The sequence below is a fragment of the Felis catus genome, chromosome E3 (genome assembly GCF_018350175.1).
Source record: "Felis catus isolate Fca126 chromosome E3, F.catus_Fca126_mat1.0, whole genome shotgun sequence".
NCBI lineage: Eukaryota > Metazoa > Chordata > Mammalia > Carnivora > Felidae > Felis > Felis catus.
In genome coordinates this window covers 1,817,249-1,834,502 of record NC_058383.1, presented here as the reverse complement: position 1 = coordinate 1,834,502, position 17,254 = coordinate 1,817,249, and the positions used below count along the sequence as shown (strand labels likewise).

General features: G+C 61.7%; 1 protein-coding gene across 6 annotated transcripts in view; it reads left to right on the top strand.

Moving 5' to 3' along the window:
• Positions 1–17,254, top strand: part of MAD1L1 (mitotic arrest deficient 1 like 1) — a 362,570-nt gene that overhangs the window by 59,137 nt on the left and 286,179 nt on the right. The window lies entirely within an intron of this gene.

Sequence of the window (17,254 nt, the reverse complement as noted above, 5' to 3'; positions counted from 1 at the left end):
CGTTCTGACACGACCCCACAGGTGGAGGGCTCGGTCCCACACGCTGCCCCCACTCCAGACCCCGGTCTCCAGTCCTGGGTCCCCCGGCTGCCTGCAAACGCAGGGTTTCCCTTGCCACCCCAGCCTCGTTTGAGGATTTGCTAGAACAGCTCAGAATTCGGGAAATCGCTTCACGTGCAGTCACTGGTTTGTGACAAAGAATGCGTTCCGAGCAGCCAGCTGGGGGGGGGGGGGCGGGGGGCGGGGGTGAGGGGTGGGGGTGCACAGCTTCCATGTCCTCTCTGGGCATGCTGTCTCAGCACCTGGGCCTGCTGTCCAGCTCAGAAGCTGTCAGCCCCGCTTTAGGGTGTTCATGGAGTTTCCGTGCTGAAGTCACTGGCTCTTGGTGAAGAGCTCAGCCCCCACCCTGCGGTCCCCAACCTGGAAGTCCTAGCCCCCCAGCATGTGATTGGTCGCTGCAGCCACTCCTGTGGTCCCCTCGTTAGCTCGGATGGGGCTGGGGTCGCGAGGGGCTTGTTACGAGTGACGAAATGCCCCTCTCACCTCGGAAGCCCAGGCTCTTAGGAGCTCAGTGCCGGGAGAGGGGACAGAGACCAAATGCTTGTCCTTGGGCCGCTCCCAGGCTCTCTCAGGGTTGTCTTCCTCCCTTCTCTGGCGACCCGTCCGCAGGCACGAAGGAGAGACCTGCGCCCCACTGCCGGCGCGTCCCCCTCCGGCCTCCTCGGCCTGCCCCAGAGCTCTTCCGGCAGGACGCGGCTGCCCCTACGCTGCGGCTCGTCCACGTCCCGCGGGGACCCCTCAAGGGGCGGACAGCTGCGGGGGTCTGTGACGAGGCAGCCTCAGCCCTCTGTGGACGTGGCGTCTTAAGGATTCATTAGGAGCCAGAGGGAAGGTTTTCTTATTTTGGGGGTTGATGTCACTTTGAAAATGGGCTTTTAGAAGCATCTGGTTATGTTGGACATAATCACGTCAATTTAGCTTAAGAACCTCAAACGATAAAGATTGCCTTTTGCTTTCAAAGCTACTGTCAGATGAAACGGGCGTTAAAAGTGACTTGAAATTGAAGATTTTACATTTTTCTAGACGATCTTCATTTTACTTTGAATTTGGGACAGAACGAACTGTCAGAGGGAAGAAAACTCGTCTTCATTTTTCTCAGGCCCGGCTGTGAGGTGGCAGGAAGGCCGGCTTCCGTGTGTGGGGACGCGAGGGCGTAGGGGCCTGCTGCGCACTGGCTTGCAGGTGTGAGCGTGGAGTGACCTTTGCATTGATCCCTTTCGGGATTGGCTTGGGCATGGCCTCTGCCTCCGGCAGCAGTCCCCCCCCGGGGACCCCCAGGCACCTTGTCCTACTCCCGGTCCCCTCTGAGAGTGAGGCAGCCACCCTGGAGTCTGTCTCGGGCAGCAGTCCCCCCCGGGGACCCCCAGGCACCTTGTCCTCCCGGTCCCCTCTGAGAGTGAGTGGCCACCTCAGAGCAAGGGCACATCTCAGGCGTCCCTGGGAGCAGGCCCTTGGTGTCGCACTCAGTCCGCACACGGCCACCAGGGCGGACCGGCTGTCACGGCGTGGCCGTGTCCAGGGCCACGGCCCCGTAGGAGGAGCTGAGTGCTCGGGTGATAGGGGAGGCCAGGTGGCTCCCGCTGTGCTTGTTCATGATAGATCCGTGTGTGGGCCCTGGGAAGAGATGGTGGGGGGCCCTTGACATGTGGCCCTTCCTGACCGGGACAGAGAGGTTTGTGGCCTGGCACCCTTCATGCTGGTGGGCTGCCGGGCAGCTGCTGGTCCCGTGGGCAAGAAGGCGACGTGGGCTGGTCGTGGCCTTCTGCGTGGAGGGCAGGGAGGCCTGGTCAGGATGGCGGACCTCACTTCTCATGTTCGCGGCCAGTGAAGCGGAAATTGAGGGCACGTGGGAAGAGGCACCTTGGCCAGCCGCCGAGAATGTGGGGTCTCGGCAGGTGCAGGCACGCAGGGGGCAGGGCCTGAGGGTTCAGAGGGCCTTCCCGCTCACACAAGCAGGGGAGCAAGCACTTGAGGCCGTGGTGCCCAGGCCGGAGGGCGGGCCCTGTGTTTGGGCCCCAGGCATTTCTTCTGGTCTGTCCCTCACCGGATCCTTCCATGGCGGCTTCGAGTCAGGCTGCACCAGTCTCGCCATGGCTCATTCAGGGAAGGATCTGGTGCTCTAGTGTCCTGCGCTCGCCTCACTTGGGGGAGGTGAGGGAAGGCACATCCCTGGGCCGCGGCTGGCCAACCCCAGAGTGGAGTGGAGTGTGCCCGTATCACTGCTGGTTGGCCTGGTCCCGCACCGCCGCCAGTCTCGCTGGGATTTGTGCCTCCGTCGATGTTCGTGCCCGTGGCCTGGAGGCCGCAAGGCCAGCGGTGGGCTGGGGCATTCAGGGGCAGGAACCTTCCAGAGCCCTCCCAAGTTGCAGGGGGGTGGAGGTATTCTTCTTCCGGTGGTAGAGATGAACTTCGCTGCTGGTTTCATGCACGTTTCCCTGAGTTCTGAGCTCTGATTTCCTTATGTCAAAGTGGGGCCCGTGTCTACCCTGAGGGCTGTTTTGAGGTGTGATAATGGCCCCAGTGTTCATTAGCGCCCTGGGAACGCCCGGAGACGTGGGGCCCTCTGTGGCGTGGGGCCGGGAGTCAGGAGGGTTTCCGGTTGGCGCTAGGGCACCCCTGCCCTTTGAGGGGTGTTGTGAACCCTTAGGCCAGGCTCTCCGCGGTTTCCCCTTCCGTGGCCGTTCTCGGACTGCTGCAGGGCACCAGTGGGCACTGACGCGAAGGGGTTTGGTGGTGCCTTCAGACAGGAGGTTAATTACAGCGCAGGGAACCCTGCCTTTTTGCCGCTGCTGCCGTAGATTTAGTTTTGGTTCTCGGAGGCTGAAGGCTCACGCTCTTCCCCCCCAGGCCGTGTGCCGCGGATACAGGGTGACTGTGGAGGATCTGGGTGTGTCCTGTGACCCCCGTGCTCCGCCCAGAGCTCACGGGATGCTGTTTGTTGTGAGCCGCCTCGCCCTTGCCGGGCCTCAGTACACAACCTGTGCGCCACTCGCAGTTGGCTTCTAGAGCCGGGCCACGGCTGGGAGGTTGTTTTCCTTTGGGGCCCAGACCACGGCGCCTGTGACTGGTGTGGGTGCGGGGGTGGGGAGAGCATCTGCACCTGTGACAGACGTGGAGGCAGGGGGAGCTGCCACGGGCCCTCGAGAACCAGCCCCACAGCCCTTGCCCTGTGCACTCGTGCTGAGGGTCCTGGCACTTGGGGCGGATGAGTCCCGGGACCCTGGGCCGCATCGGTAAGCACATCCGAGCCCCGGGCCGTCCCGTCGCTGTAGGTGGTTTGAAGCATGGCATTTTCCTCTGGGTTAGAGCTGCCTCCCGAGAGCCCCCGGTCGCAAGCTGTCAGGGGTCATGAGCCGTGGCGCACCCGGGCTCACAGTCCTGCCGCACACGGCCAGCCCGTCATTCCCGCCGCTGCCACGAGCGCTGGGCCTTGACTGGGGACGCCTGGGCCTTGTGTGGTGAGGGGACTCGGGTGGGTGGGCGGTCCTCGTGCACGCTGCCCGTTTCTGGCTGCGAGCGGCACTGCCCTTGGCTGTGTGCTTTCCCGGCAGCCGGCCGGCCTATGGGTTCTGTGTCACCCCCGAGGGGGGGCGGTTAAGATCAGCATCAGGGTCATAATTCTTTGTGTGGCTCTTTCCCTGCTGTTCGTGCGAAGCATTTGGGCTGTCGTCTCAAACCGCCTGGAGTATGATTAGGCCTTGTCACCTCTGTCACCCTGTGTCTATGTGAGTTATGGTGCTCTCAAGCTGTCCCGAGGCCAGCAGGGCTGGTGACGGCCACAGAAGATTCACGATGACCGAGGACCTGTTCTCTCTGTGCACGGGGAGCCCTGTGCCTGGAGAGCGGCCAGGTCACTGGCTCGAGGCTCAGGCTGCCCGTGCTGGAGTCCTGGCCCGCCACCGAGTTGCTGTGTGTCTTAGGCAGTAGAATCGCCTCTCTGCCTCACCTGTCGGGACAACGGTGGCGGTAACTGTCACGGGGCTATCGAGAGCCAAGTACGGAGGTTCTTTCTGTCAGTGTTGGGTGGCCCGGCGCCCGGTGAGGGTACGGGGCAGCGGTGGCCTCTGGGGCGGCCGAGGGCAGGGCGCTGAGAGTTGTCTCCTGTGTGTGGTCGGGGGAGGACGCGGAGGGGCTGGGCCCGTGGTCCGTGGGAAGGACAGTGGTGGCAGGCGAGAGAACCAGACTGGTGGGGTTTTGGTGGGAGCTCGTGGAACAGCAGCCTGCTTCGTGTGTCCACGGGGGGTGACCAGGAAGTCGCTTCAGACGTGCTTATGTTGAGGAGCCCGTGAGGAGGTAGAGGTCGTCCCGCCTGGGACCCTGCTGGCCCCGGGGCTTTGCTCAGGTCTCGGCTGCGTTTCAATTGCCCACCTCAGCTAGGTTTCCCGTCAGATTGTGTGTCACATATGAAGTGTGTTTTGATCACGTGCTTGTTTACCCTGACCCTCGCGCGGGGACGTGTCTAGGTCGTGGGAGTCACAGCTGCGGTTCTGGTCAGAGTGACTCGGGCACACGGCGAGCGCGTGCGCTGCCGGAGGCGGGTGCCACCAGCGCTGCGGGTGCGTGGGCCTCGGCTCGGCCCGGCCCCGGCCCTCAGGTCATTCTCAGTTTCTGAAACCACAGGCGGTTGTCACGGCTCCGCCTGCGAAGCGCATCCGGAATCGCAGCACCGACCCTGCCGGCACCAGCCGTGTCACCGCCGCACCGTGAGGACGGCCCCAGCCGCTCTCCCTGCCCCGTGGGGTCGGTGTAGGAGGGTCCCCTGGAGACACGTGTCAGACAGATCACGTCCCTCGGGCGGCCTCTGCCGTGCGAAACCTTCTGGGACATTCCGTTTCCCCTGCCAGGGGGACCGTGGCCCGTTGCTGCCCTCGGGGTCCTGCTTCTCTCACCCCTTCCGTCACCATCATGTGCCCGTGTCCTCGCGTCCTCGCCCCCGCCCGGCGGCCAGATGCAGCGGCCATTGGGGGTGGGGTGGGGGGGGTGCGTGGGCACCTGTGTGGCCCGCAGCGGGCCCGGCGCTGCCCCCTGACTCCCGACGCCTCGTCCCGGCTGTAGTGCGGCCAGCTCTCACCGTGATCTGCTGTCCCTCACGCTGTGCCGCCTGAGTGGCTTGAAGCCATTCCCGCACATCCCACTAGAGGGTAAACTTGGCTGCTTTGCTTTATTCTAAGTGGTGAGCTTTGTAATTCCCCTTAATGGCTCCCGGAAAGGCTCTTCCTGCTCCGTTTGCGGCTGATGCCCAAGTGGAGACAGCCTGGTGTCCTCGGTGTGGCTGTGACACATGTGCCCCTCCGAGCAGACCCGTGTCGTCACTGAGATCGTGGCCCTGAAGGGCATCGAGTGCTTTACCACGGGCCACGTAACGCCCGATGGAGTGCTGGCTTGTGCCGGGGCCGGTGTGGGTAACCCCCGTGGGGAGGGGCTGGGGGTGTGCACGCGTGTGTATGCACGTGTCCTTGCACACGTGTGCTCACGCTGGTGCAGAGGCTCTGAGAGGTAGAAGGGTGTTTGGTCAGAGAGACGTAGCTGTTTCTGACCACAAGGTCGATCAGGAATCGTTCCGCGGGCCCAGTAGCTTTTGAGTTAGATCTGGCCGGGACTGTGAAAAACAACAAAAACAAACCAGAGAACAGCATACGTGAGGAGTGTGAGGGATGAGAGTTGGGATGTCCCGCCTGCCTCGCGGGCCCCACGCGTCTGTCTTGAGGGACACGCTTCGCGGCCCCCCCCCTCCCCCTTCTCGGCCGGGGTCTCTTCTGTCCGCTGGCGCAGACTGCAGGGCCCTGGGTCAGGGCTGCTGGCGAGGCCCCAAGGGCCGTCCTCCGGGGGCACCTGGTTGTGGGGAACCTGCCCGGGATTTCTGTGTCCTGCTCCTGTCCCCGACCCCTGCGGTCCCACGCGGGCCGGCCCCCGGCAGGCTGGACCCCGCAGACGCGTGTCCGCCAGGGTGCGGGGCGCCCCGCTGCCCGAGCCAGCTTGGTGGCCGGGGAGGTGGGATACGTGTGTCAGCCCACGTGAGTCGAGGCTGCCCACACGGACTTCATTTTCTTCCTCTCCGGAGTGGAGGTCGTGACAGTGCCTACGTCCCAGGGGTGGGTGTCAGGCCTGTAGCGAGCACGGCACCAGCCAGCCGTCCGGGCCCAGTGAGAGGCAGCCTTTCTCTGTGTACGAGCCCAGGCACGTTCCCGGTCTGTGTTTACAGCCCCTTCCGGAAGCTCTCGTGTCCGGTACGCGCGTGTCCCCACGGGCCTCTCTCCTCCCCTCAGCCGTGGCGGTGCCCCAACCCTCGGCCGCCTGAGGGGACGTGAGCTGGGCCTTTGAGGCGGTTGGGGCAGGGCAGGCGTGGTCGCTCCGGGACCGCTGCCTTCCTGCACGGGGTCGGCCTGCGGCCACCCCTCACGTTGGTTCTCAAACCCGCTCCCTTCTTGGGCCCGTCAGCAGGAGAAAGAGAACCTAGGAACCTCTGTGCCCGTCGAGGCTGAACGGAGGGACGCTGGGCCTCCCCTTCCACGCCGTCCGGCCGAGGGGTGCCGGCACCTGCCTGCAGTGCCCGTGTTTGGACATGAGGTGGTGCCCGCCGCTCTGGAAGCCTCTTGCGCCCGCCGGTCCTGGAGCCTCCTCCACGGCCTCTTACCCCCCCCCCCCCCCCCCCCCCCCCCCGCAGGACTGCTGCTCCCAAGCCTATAAATCCTGTGGCCAATTAGAGAGGGGAGGGAGGAGGGGGGAGCGTGAGGGGAGCACTGCAGGTGGCGGGCGTCTTCCCTGATGCCTCTCCTGGAGCCGCGGGCTGCGGTGCTTCGGGCCGTCTCCTGACCGGTGTTGGTGAGACCCGCAGGGCGGGCGCCTCGAGGCCTCCTGGGGGGGCACAGACCTTTGACTGACACCCTCTCCGGCTCGGCCAGGGAGCATAGGACTTGCCCCCATCATCCGGACCGTGACTGTCCAGCTCCTGTCCCGAGGCCCCTCACCCCTGGGAGAGAGCCCAGTCTATCTGAGGTCCCGAGGGTTTCCTGGTGGTGCCAGCCTGGCACAGGGGCGGGTGTAGGGGGACAGCCTCAGGGAGCCGAGTCTAGGGCCTGGGTCTGGGTCTGGGGACGTGTCATTTAAGTCTTCCGACAAGCCGGACGACGGAGCCGCGCGTCGTCGTGGGGATCGGTGCTTCTCACGGGCCGCGCAGAGCGCAAATCAGGGCGTGCGTGTGGAGCTGTGCTGGCCGTGGCAGCTTTTTGGGCTGGAGACCTCGCCGGCTCCTCTGCCGTGTGGCGCCCGTGGCGTGGCCTCCGAATGGCCCCCAGGTCAGCAAGCATTTCAAGGCAAGTTCTGGACAGCAGGCCCCACGTCTCCACCCAGCTCCTAGGACCACAGCTTGAGAGGCAAGAAGTGCTCTCAGTCTGTGCCTCGGTTTCCTGCCTGTCCACAGAGAGCTTCTCAGGAGAAGGTCCCCGAAGTTCCCTGAGCTCTCTGGACGGAGGGTGGCAGGATTTTCCGTAGGGGGACTGGCGGTGTTGTCGAGAGTCATCAGCCTCCCGCTGGCGGGGCCCTCACCTGGGGTGGCTGCACTCAAGGTGTGCTGCTCCGTGGGGGTGGTGCGTGGGCGCGTGTACACGTGTGTCACCTTGGGCCAGCCTCCAGGCCCTTCGCTCCACATGGAGACCCGAGGAGGGTTCTAGGCTGCCCGATGGGACTGTGCTGGGTGAGTTGCCGCCTGGTTGGCCTCTGTTGGAGTCCTGCTTGTGACCCAGGAGGTTACCCTGTACTTGGTGCTCCGGAGTCTGAGAGTCACCGCTGTACCCTTGGGGGACAGAGCCTGTCCTCATCGGACTGTCCAGACTCAGGCCCGGTGCCCCTTCTGTGCGCCCTGGGGCTGTGCTGGCAGGGACACGAGGTTTGGCCCTGTGGTTCTGCAGGGAGGGGCTGCATAGACGTGATGGCGGGCAGGGTGTAGGACAGCAGTGGGTCAGAAGATCTGGGCTCTGTAGCAGAGGCCAGCCCGGCCCGCTCCATGGGCAGAAGAGGGCAGGTATGGCTGGGGATGTGGGTGTGTGGGTAGGGGAGGGCAGGGGAGGACAGCGTGTGGCTGTGGGTAGGGGAGGGCAGGGGAGGGCCGGGGAGGTCAGGGCTCTGGCTGCTCTGGGCTGAGCTGTCCAGCTGCCGCGAGCTCCGGCCACGGGTTGTCAGCCTGCTGCAGCAGCCGGCTCGCGTCTTCTCTTGTCAGCCAGAGGAGATGCCATTAATGCTTCACGCCCAGACTGTTTTCTTATGTGTTTTGCATTTCCATATTTAAAACGGAATTTGCATATTCATGGTCTTTTAAATAAGTTTTTATTGTTAAGGGACACGCAAGTGGATGAAATGTGAAACTCCCTCTTTTATTCAAGGCCTGGGAAGAATTTTCATCCCCAAGATGAAGTCTCTCTCTGGGCAGTTAGTCCTGCAGCGGTTCTGTAGGAAAATCACCCGGGAAGCCAGCGTGTCAGGGGTTCGGGTGGCCGTGCCCTCGGCCACACTGGGCGGGGCCCGCGGCCTGCGTCCCCGTCTCTTGCCAGGCCCGGGCCGTGCCTCGCCTCCGGCTCTCCCTGGCCAGGCTTGGCCTTCCTCTGGGAGCGGGGGGCGGAATGTCAGGTAGACTGGGCTGAGCCCTTCCCTGCAGACCAGAGAGACTTCCGGGCGGACCCAGGCTGCTTCCCAGAGAGCCCTGCCCCCCGGGCCCGCGCCCTCCCTGGCAGTGTGGGCAGTGTCCGCCTTGCTTCACGCCGCACTGGCTGCGGACGGGCACCCGAGGGAGCCTCTGCGGGAGAAGACCCAGTCCCGGGTGAGGCGGCGGCGGTGTTCCCGCTCTGCCGACGGCGCGGGACTTGGACAGAGCCGGTCGCCCTCCTCCCGTCTGTGGGGAGGGGCCAGGCGCCTGTCCGCTCCTTCGGGGTCATGATTTTAGGGGTGTGTGAGGTGCCGGCCTGGGGCTGGTCGCAGACCCGCTGGTACTCCTGTTTCCCTGAGTTCGGGCGCCGGTCAGCTTGGCCGAGCTTCTGGGACGTGTGGGTGGTGGGGAGCTGAGTGGAGTCACCGAGGACCGGCGAGGAGCAGGGTGCCCTGGACGTCCGTCAGCCTTGGGGTCTTGTGTGGACGCCGAGATTGGCTCACGGAGACAGCTCACGGGCTGTCCGGGCTTCTGAACCCCCAGAGTCGTGGCCACGGCGGCCTGCCCCGTGGTCAGTGTGGTGCGGAGTAGCCAAACGAGGGCTCCTTAGAGCCCGAACGAGAGAGCTCCGCTCTGGAAGGTCCTTGGAGCAGCCAGGGCGACTGAGGCTGAGGAGGGAAGCCTGGCTCGACTCCGCCCTGGGTCGCTGACGGGGCCAGCCGGGAGTGCAGTGCTTCCTGGCCTCTGGGCTCCTTCTTGTTTTCACACGGTATTTTTTTCTCGTCTCAGGCAGGGCCTTCGTACGTAGCACACAGAGGCCTAGAAGACAAAATGACAAGTTTTCAACGTTTTTATACAGTCGGACGCGTGGGGCAGAGCACACTCTCGGCAAAGCCAGAAATGAGGTCTCACAGTCTGTGTGGACTAGTCCTGCAGTGTTTCTGACCGTGAACCTGGGCGCCCTGGGCTGCAGACCCCCGGGCGTCACCCTCACTGCCCTGCCCGAGTGGAGGGTGGGCTGCCGCGGACCGTGACGGCAGCCCTCAGCGTGAGCGCCTGCTCCTGGCCCCACGGCAGTGTGACGGGCAGCGTCCGCTTCCGTCGGGCCGGCCGTCCCGCGCACCGGGATTCACAGACGCGGTGTCAGAGCGCGTGCCCCCGAGCTGCAGGTACCTGGTCTCCACACGGACACCCTCGTGCTGGGTGCATGCTGGTCACCCTTGGGGGGTGGTCTTGGACGCCCCTTCACGTCGCAGCCTTGAAGGCGTCCCCCGGTTTCTTCCTGTAGCTGGAGGGCCGTCTCAGGGCGTGTCCTTTGTCCCTCCGGCCTCCGGAAGTGTTTGAAAGACAGTTTTTTCTGGCACTTTTGTTGTGTTTTCCACCTGCTCAGGGCTCTGTCCCGGTGACCGGTCCCTCTGGAGACCAGGGGCAGGCGCAGAGATGGGGCTCGGTTAGACGCCCAGGGCCGCACACGCTGTGGGCCCAGGTGGAAGGCAGAGGGGACACCTGGGCACACTTTCATTGGCCAACCGTGTTTGCAGACCTTGACCTGGGGAGGGGAAGGGCCGAGCTGGAGGCTGGCTGCTCGTGGCCGACAGACTCCCTTTTTAGGAGGTCACACCAGGGAGCCGATTTCAGTCCGGCTCCGCGGCAGAACGAGCCCATCGTGGTGCACTCCCCACGACTGGGGCTCGGCTCACGGCCGGCCACTGTGTGGGGCGCTGCCTGGGTTCATACAGCGATCCTCACCCACAGCCCCCGCCCTGTCTCCAGGGGTCCGACCACGCACGTGGGGAGAGGAGACCGAGGCACGCTGTCTGTGCTCACGCTGCTGGGATGGGATGGTGGCTGGGTGATAGGAGAGGCTGGCCGTCTCCCCGGGGCCTCTTATTGAACGTTGGAGCCGAGGTTCTAGGTGCTTCCGTTTCCTCGGGTCCTCGGAACCTCTGCCCCTCCTCTGTCCGGACAGAGGCTCCGCAGGTTCCTTGGAGAACCGACCACGGCGGAAGTCACCGAGACCGCGCAGGTATTTGGTAGCAGCCGTCGCTGTCCTGAGTGGAGTCCATGGTTGCTGGCCTCGTGCCAGCTCGGCCCCTGCGGCAGAGCCTTGGTTCCTGCCTTCCCGGCTTGAGGGCCGGCGCTGAGGACGTCTTGCCCATTGCGGTCCCTATGGCCTTGACTCAGTCCCTGCTTCCGGCAGGCCGGCCCCCACCGGTCTCCTCGCCTTGAACTGGACTTTATCTTCAGAAGCAGGAAACTCGAGTTTGCCGTTCCTGCCCTGGATCCTCACCTCTCAGTGTAGTTTTGCCTCACCTTTGTCAGCAAGTCTACTCGGGCTTCCGTCTGCGGTCCTGGGATAACCGTGGGCTCGCGGGGAGACCGTCTCTGCCCCGCGTGCGCTGGGAGCGCAGCGAGCGGGGGGCCGGCGGGACAACTCGTGAATAGTGTGCGTGGGGAGCTCCCCCGGCGACGAGATCTGTCCCGGCGCCCGTCCTCTCCGAGCCCGGCTTCGGCCTCCCCGCGCGCTCTGCGGCCGCGGCTGCTTAACGGGTCGTGGCGTGTCTCTCTCCCGCCCCCAGAGACTCTTAGGTGACGTTGGTCCCACGGAGCTGCTTTTGGAGGCGGCGTGGCGTGGCGGTTGGAGCAGAGGGGGTCTGAGGGGGCTTGAGGGGGCTTAAGGGGGCTCGCGGTTCCCGAGCCCAGGGTCTCTGTTTGGGAGGAAGACTCGGGGATTCTTGTTGACGAGTCCCTCGAGTTTCCTGATGACTTTGTGTGGACTCGGTAAGCTCTGTGGCTCGGCTGGGGAGCCCAGCTGCCGCTGGCCCATTCTCAGGAGCCAGCCCGGGAACACACCTGCTGATTTTCGCGTACGAGTGCCGGGTAGCGAGTCTCTGATGTCGTAAGTGAGCCTCAGTAGACTTTTCAGCTTGTTTGCAAAGCATTAGGACCCACTCAGCCTGACAGGCCGGCCCAGAGGAAGCGTGGGGAGACTGGGACGGAGAGGAGCTCGCGGACAGAGGGCCCGGCCTGGGGGCCTCGGCGTCCGTTGAGCACGTTTAGCTCAGGTCAGCTTGTTTGAGAACAGTGGCCGCGGGAAGGCCTCGTTCGGCACGCGCGTTGGTTGGTGCCTCCGAGCCCGGTAGAAAGCGGATAAGACAGAGCGGGAGCAAAGAAGGGTCCGCTTGTGAAGCACCTGAGGAAGCCAGAAGCTTCCCGCCCGTCATCATATCTGCTCCCTGCGCTGACCTGCGCCCTAGATGCCGCGTTCCTCGCTGGCACGGGTTTCACCGTCAGGCGGTCACGTCACGTTGGAGTCTGGGTGTGAGCTCGGCCGTGTCCGTCTCCAGAACCTGCGTGCTCTCTCATCATCTTGTCTCTTGTCAAGCAATGATTTTTCACGCTGGGCTAACTGTGGATCGCTCCTTCGGGTCACGAGACCCTTTTTACTGACCCGGGGCTGATACTGATGTGAAGAAACTCCATTTAGCAGACTCAGTAGGGAGAACAGCCTTGCTTTCACTACGGGCGGGCGGTAGTGGTCAGTGTGTTGTCAAGCACCCAACACCCGTTGGTGCCCAGCCGTTGTGGCTGGTGCTGCAGACCTTCGGGATCAAGTAAATCCCTGCGTGGGAGGAGCTTTGCTCCTGCCTGGGAAGGGAGGACAGCAGCGAATTGACCGGAGAACTGGAAGGTGGTGCTGATCTCCACCATGCTTCCCAGGTGCCAGAACTGCACAGATTCCCAGTTGGCTGCTTAACAATTTTGTGCAGGAAAATTCCTGAAGGTGCAGATTCTTGGGACGTTCCCCGAGAGGTTGAGATTTAGGACTCTTTGCTAATGACGCGTTATGCCTCGATTAGCACACCGCTCCCTCGTGTTCACGACTGGCACGCACACGTTGTGGCTGTGAGTTGGTGGGTGAGAATCCAGCATGTTCTCTGGCAGAGGCTGGACTCCTGCCCACCCACCCAGATGAGACCCTCGCCCCCATACCACACTGCCCTCCCTTTGCTGTCTGAGGACTCCTTTATGCTAAAAAATTATTAGAAACAAAGAGCCATTGTTGGTAGGGTTTGTCTTTTGATAGTCACTATTCCTGGAAATCAAATTTCAGAGATTATTTATAATATATTTATAATTTCATTAACAGAAACTCACAGCCTCTTAAAAAAAAATTTTTTTTTTTGAAATAGATTTAGTGAGAAGAATGACATTTCACACTCGTGCACATCTTTTCAATGTCGCTTAGATGGGAGGTTGCTGGGTTCTCCTATCTGCTCCCGTATTCCGTCTGTTGTGGTTTCCTAGCTGAAGTATATGAAAAAGTCCAGCCTCAAACAGATGTGTAGTCGGAAGAGGAGGACCTCGCAGATCTGCACAGACTTTCCTGACTGGGCGCCAGGCGCCCCCCCCCCCCCCCCCCCCCCCCCGGCCCCGCTGGTGCTCAGAGCTCCTCGTGGCGGGTCGTGCTGCTGTTGGACACCCCCCGGGGCTGGTCTTTTCTCTACGGTGTTTCTTTGAGTTCCTCATTGGAGCGTCGAGGGCATTTTGTAACGTTTCTCCCTTTGAAGTCAGGAGCACCGTCATTAAGCGTTTGGGAAGACCTGCCCAGTTCGCTTTTTCTCGGGGAGGTGTTCCTCGTCCGCATCTCAGAGAAAAGTCCTGCTTTGCCGCCCGTTGTGGTGTCTGAAGGAGGTGATGTCTGCTTTTCTGGAGCAGAGTGGGGCTTCCTTCCAGGTGTTCCTGTGTGGGGGATGAGTGTGGCAGGCCGGCCGGGCTCGCGGCGGCTCCCGCTGGGTTTCCGCTGGAGTTGAGACCTTGGCGGCCGCCGAGCGCCTGGGGAGCATAGGCCTCTGGGGGCCAAGAACGGCCCTCAGTGAGAGGGCGCGGCCTCAGAGACATTTGCAACTGCTGGACTCACTTGAGCTCTTTGGGGACTGATGCCGTTTGAATGGGCAGGTTTTTGTGTTTATCGTGGCAGCGAGCTGACTTCTCGTGCTCATGTGTTCCTGTCTTTCATCCCTATGAGAAACTAGTGGCTTTGTCACCAAGACTGGGAACAAGTCGAGGCTGTCCAGTTTCATGCTGGAAGTCCTACTGATGCAGTCAGACAGGAAAAGGGAGTGTGTACGGTGGGAAGGAAGAAATAAAACTGCAGATGACACAATTGTCTCCGTGGAAAATTCCAGAGACTCAACCGGAGGAGTCTCAGAACTACTGAGCCGTCACGGCAGGCTTGTAGGACACGAGGTTGACGTGTACGAGTCAAGCACTGTCCTGTAACCAGCAGCGCGTGATTAGAATTTGAAATCGAAGACGCACCATTTACATGAGCAGGTGTACGTCTGGCAGATACGTGCAAGGTGCACGTGAGAAACACGACAAAACTGTGACGGGAGAAATCAGAGATGATCTAAATAAAGGCGGAGAGACCGTGTGTTCTTGGACGGAAAGACTCAGCGACGTCACCACTCCCTTCCTTTTAACTTGACTAACCCAGTTAAAGTCCCAGCACGTTCCTCTGCGGATGTGGGCCAGCCGAGTCTATTGTTCACGAGAAGCTGGAGACCTAGAGCAGCCGACATGGTGCCGAAGGAGAGGCACCAAGTCCGAGGGACGGCCACTCGATGCCAACATCCCCCACCAAGCACTAGCGCCCGGGACAGCGCGGTGTTGGGGAAAGAACAAGCCGGTCAGGGGAGGGGAGCAGGGAGCCCAGAAACCGACCCCGGGACACAGTCAGACGACCTGTGACAGGAGCAAAGATGGTCTCTTTAATGCGTGGCGCAGGGGCAACTGGGCATCCACATGCGGAAGATAAATCTAGACACAGACCTTGTGACAGAAGTGAGCCCAAGTGGATCACGGACCTAAAAGTAAAGTGCACACCTTTTACAGAAGTCCCGGAATCTGCCAGGAGCAAATCTGGCTGACCTTTGCTTTGGCGATGACTTTTTAGATATGAAATTGAAAGCATAATCCGTGAGAGGAGAGCTTGATAAGGTGAATTCAGTTGAAATTATCAACTTTTGTTCTGTGGAAGGAACTGTTAAGGGAGTAAAAAGATAAACCACAGACTAGGAGGGAATACCTCTGATAAGGGACTGTTATCCAAAACATGCAGAGAACTCTTAAAGCTCAACAGTAAGGAAACAACCCAGTTAACAGGCAGGAGATCTGAGCAGAAGCCAGGGGAGAACGCGTGTGGGAGGGCAGGCGCGCACGGGAACGTGCTCCACGTCGTGTGCCGTCAGGGAAACGGGGAGCAACACAGCAAGGAGAGGCCACCACCGCCTGTCAGAAGGGCCACGGCCCACAGCACGTCACCGCCGGGTGCTGGCGGGACGGGGAGCGGCGGGGACGCAGAATGCCGCGGCCGCTCCGAGAGGGACCCTGGTGTCTTACAAAACCGAGCGCGGTCTCGCCGTGCGGTCCTGCAGTCACGTCCCAAGATGTGAGAACGTGCGTGCTCGCAGACCTGCACGCGGAGGTTTGCAGCGGCTTTATCCGTGATTACCGAACCCGGGCAGCAACCGGACGCCCTTCAGTGGCTGGTGGACAACCGGGCTCCATCCGGGCGGTGGGGGTTTTACTCTGCCCCGGAAAGAAGGGAGCCGCGAAGCCAAGAACGACGCGGAGGAACCTTCGATCCAGGTTACTGCGTGAAGGAAGCCAGTCTGGAGAGGCCGCACCCTGGGTGATCCCAGCCGAGTGGCCTTCTGGGAAAGGCAGGGCCAGGGAGCCGGTAGAGGATGGGTGGGTGCCGTGGGGGGGTTGGCGGGGGATGCACAGGTGGGGTATCGTGGATTTGCAGGTCAGTGAAATGGTTCTTTATGACCCAGGTGGACAGGTCACATTGCACATCTGCCCCGATCTGTAGAAAAGTGAGCTCTCACGTCAACTATGGACTTTAGTTAATGCTGTGTCAGTGTTGGGAATCAGGTGGGAGGTCTGTGGGAACTTGGTAAGCTCTGCTCAGTTTTCTGTAAATCTACAACTGCCTGGGGCACCTGGGTGGCTCAGTTGAGTGTCCTTCTCTTGATCTCCCGGTGGTGAGATCGAGCCCCACGTCCGGCTCTGTCTGTGCTGAACGTGGAGCCTGCTTGGGTTTCTCTCTCTCTCTCTCTCTCTCTCTCTCTCTCTCTCTCTCTCTCTCTCTCTCTCTCCCTGTCTCTCTCTCTCTCTCTGTCTCTCTCTCTCCCTGTCTCTCTCTCTCTCTGTCTCTCTCTCTCTGTCTCTCCCCCCCTTTGCTTCTCTCCCTTGAGTGTTTACACTCCCACTCTCTCTCTCTAAAATAAAACAAAAATAAAACTGCCCTAAAATATAACGTCTATTAATCTAAAACAAAAGGAGACCAAGTAAGATGGGCCCAAAGAGCTGTCCCAGCGGTCAGACTCCTGGGACAAATGCACACGGATATCCTGTCTGCCTCGTCTTGTGCTCTCGGCAGCGTGGAGCCCAGAGGGCCGTGCGGAATCAGGAGGCGTGAGTCTGTGCTCTGTGGGAGTGGAGGCGTGTCCCTTCAGCAGCCTCTTACAAACACCCGACTCGCCTCTGGTGTTGTGAGTGCTTGTCTCAAGTGGGGTTTCGGATGGGGATCCTGGGCTCTCGTGACCGCCAGTTGCCGTTTCTTGAGCGATGAGCACGGCTGTCACGGTGTAACCTCAGGTCTGAGAGCCGGGCCAGGCGAAGGGAGCCCCTGGGGGAGTGAGGTTTGAGGGAGGGATGCATCCGGGCTGCTCTGTGGTCACCCCAGCCAGAGCAGCCAGAATGTTCCAGGCCACTGTTTGGGAGGGTGAGCAGGAGACCCGGGTGCTGTGCTCGGGGTCCCCAGGGACAGGGCTCAGCGGAGAAGATCTGAAACTTTGAATTTTAAATGGGTCTAAATTCCTTTTAGTTGGGCAGTCTCTGCCGTACCTTGTCTGCTTCTGTTGGAGAGCCGAGAATGTTTTTAGTATTACCTCGTTTCTATGCTCTGCTAATTTTATTATCTTCGCATATTTTTTTGCTGTAAATGTAACAGGTTTTATCATGTTTGAGCCGTATCTAATATAGCCTCTCATAAAAGCCAGAGGAACGAGGGGGTGTGCGCCTTGCGAGCCCTCAGAACGGCGGTCCCTTCCATCGGTAAGCATTTGTGCCCGGGCCTCTGTGGAGCCCTCCGGGAATGCCGTCGCCTGCGGCCCCACCACGGGCCGTGTCGTGCGCGCCTGGCCGGCCGTGGGGCCCCAGCACGAGCGGATGGCCCGTCTTCCCTTTCCGAAGCTCGCGGTGCCACGGGAGAGGACAGACGCGCCTCTAGCAGCCTGGGTTTGGGGAAAGGGGGAGTTCCGGGGGAGGGCTGGTGCACTCCGTGTCAGGCCTCGTGGCTCAAGGTGATGGGCTTCCCCGGCTGCTGACGGCCCCTCCACGTGCAGAGAATTGCCGCTTAGCCCCAGATGCCCCTCGGGAGGCAGCAAGGCGCGGCGGTGGGGAGGTGGCCCGGATCGCAGCTTGTCTCCGTTGGTCCCGAGTGTCCTCCGGCCCAGAGCGCAGCGGCTGCGGTGTGGGGAGCAT